The sequence below is a fragment of the Salmo salar genome, chromosome ssa13 (genome assembly GCF_905237065.1).
Source record: "Salmo salar chromosome ssa13, Ssal_v3.1, whole genome shotgun sequence".
NCBI lineage: Eukaryota > Metazoa > Chordata > Actinopteri > Salmoniformes > Salmonidae > Salmo > Salmo salar.
In genome coordinates, this window is record NC_059454.1 from 18,769,761 (window position 1) to 18,772,376 (window position 2,616).

The 2,616-nt window shown below is 40.7% G+C and overlaps 1 non-coding gene across 1 annotated transcript; it reads right to left on the reverse strand.

Moving 5' to 3' along the window:
* Window positions 1–2,287: 2,287 nt before the first annotated feature.
* Window positions 2,288–2,361, reverse strand: trnat-agu (transfer RNA threonine (anticodon AGU)). The gene has a single exon. It is a non-coding gene; the product is annotated as a tRNA-Thr (tRNA).
* Between the last annotated feature and the right edge of the window lie 255 nt (window positions 2,362–2,616).

Below are 2,616 nucleotides of genomic sequence, written 5' to 3' on the forward strand. Positions count from 1 at the left end.
GTGAACATGATATGAGCGTTGGTTTCTGCCAGCACATTCAAACCTGGGTTTCCACAGCATCAAGGCAGAGTACTAACCACAATATGGTCACAGCGAGCTACCAGAGCTTCCTTGTGGAGGATGCTCATGTTGGCACAGTGATGTGTACAAGCTGGCTAAACGCTGGAGTTGTTAGCCAGTTCAGCTTTAATCAGTTGGTATGTTTTAATTCATTCAAAAAGGGCAATTTTTCCGTGACATTGGAATATCTACATTTTCTCTCCTCACGTCTTCACCCCACATGCCTCGCCTACTTCTCAAAACCAATTGGATCAGAAAAACAGAGGTCCCTCCCATCATACATTCTCCACCAATGATTACATTGAAGTACTTGGAAAGGCACTGCTGAGACAAACTCAAGATCTACCTGTTTACTAGACCGGCGCTTTTAACCAACTAAGGCACAGCACCCACAGATGTACTCACACTCTATTTCTTCTTAATTTGGGTTTTTCGGGGACAGTAAATGTATCACTTGGGTGTCGATCTGAAAAAACCGAAGAAGGTGTGAAATAGCAGATGTAACTCATTAACCTACCATGAGCTGGAGGATTTTGTCAAATTTTAGAGCATTTGTGTTTCTTAGTATACACAGTAAGTTTTAAGAAGTTCAACATTTCAGTGCCATGAACAGGATTCGAACCTGGGTTTCCACAGCAACAAGGCAAAGTACTAACAACTATATGAGCACAGCGAGATGCCAGGGCTTGCTTGTAGAGGATACACATGTTGGCACAGTGATGTGTACAAGCTGGCTAAACACTGGTATTGAAAGCCAGTTCAGCTTAACTCATTTGGTATGTCTCAATTCATTCAAAAATTGCAATTTTTCTGTGACATTGGAATATCTCATTTGCATGTATTGTGAATTTTTCTGTACATATGTGGCAATTATTTATTTCAGAAGGAGCCAGCTAGTACACTCTATAATGACCCAGAGCACATAGACACCATTTGACATGAACCTGTCTGGGGGTTTGACATGACTGGTTATTCCTGTAACTGTGTTATGGCCAACTATGTACTGTTGCTATGGTTACACCTCTTGGGTCTTTTCCAGAACAGGGGTGTCCCTTTCAGAGGAGTTAGCAGGATGACATGTATGGTTATCCTGTAGAGTGCCAAGGTCTGTTACTATGGTCCTACATACATGAACCTATTTCTGTGGCTCTATAGGTTCCATGTCCTAATATGAAGGCAATCTGATAATGGTGGCTAAATGCCAGAGTGAATGAGCCATTAAGAGGAGTTACTGTGAGTGTGACGTAAGGTGGAATAATGAATAAAACATGTGTGCCAAGACTGAAAGGCAGTTGTATTCATGATCCAGCTCGGCTTTTGTTTTGAAGTAATAAAATGTCTATTTGTGAAATATGATTGTGTCGTGGAAATATTCGGTCATACTTCTCACGTCTTTTCCCTATTTGCCTCACCTACTTCTCAAAACCATTAGGATCAGAAAAACAGAGGTCCCTCCCATCATACATTCTCCACCAATGGTTACATTGAAGTACTTGGAAAGGCCCTTTTTAAAGTTGAACTCAAGATCTCCTGTTGACTGGACAGGCACTTTAACCAACTAAGCCACAGCACCCACAGATGTAATCATACACTATTTCTTCCTAATTTTGGTCTTTCGAGGACAGTAAATGTATCATTTGGGGGTCGAGCTGAAAAATCTGAAGAATGTGTGAAATAGCAGATGAACCAGTTAATGTAACTCATTAACCTACCATGAGCTGGGGGATTTTGTCAAATAGTAGAGTTTTTGTGTTTCTTAGCATACACAGTAAGAGGTTTAAATTTCCAGTTCCGTGCACAGGATTCAAACCTGGGTTTCTGCAGCAACAAGGCTGAGTACTAACCACTATATGATCACAACAAGATACCAGAACTTGCTTGTGGAGGATACTCCTGTTGGCACAGTGATGTGTACAAGCTGGCTAAACGCTGGAGTTGTTGGCCAGTTCAGCTTTACTCAGTTGGTACGTTTCAATTCATTCAAAAAGTGGATTTTTTTTGGTGACATTGGCATATCTTATCTTGGCCAGGTTGCAGTTGTAAATGAGAACTTGTTCTCAACTAGCTTACCTGGTTAAATATAGGTGAATAAAAAAAAAAATCTCAACAATATGCTCCTCACATCTTCTCCCCACTTGCCTCACCTACTTCTCAAAACCAATTGGATGAGAAAAGTAAAGGTCCCTCAAACCATTCTCCACCAGTTGTTACATTGCAGTACTTGGAAAGGCACTGCTGAGATTTGAACTCAGAATCTCCTGTTTACTAGACAGGTGCTTTAACCAACTAAGCCACAGCACCCACAGATGTAATCATACACTATTTCTTCCTAATTTTGGTCTTTCGAGGACAGTAAATGTATCATTTGGGGGTCGAGCTGAAAAATCTGAAGAATGTGTGAAATAGCAGATGAACCAGTTAATGTAACTCATTAACCTACCATGAGCTGGGGGACTTTGTCAAATGGTAGAGCTTTTGTGTTTCTTAATATAGACAGTATGTTAAGTAGGTAAACATTTCAGTGCCGTGAACAGGATTCAAACCTTGGTTTCCACA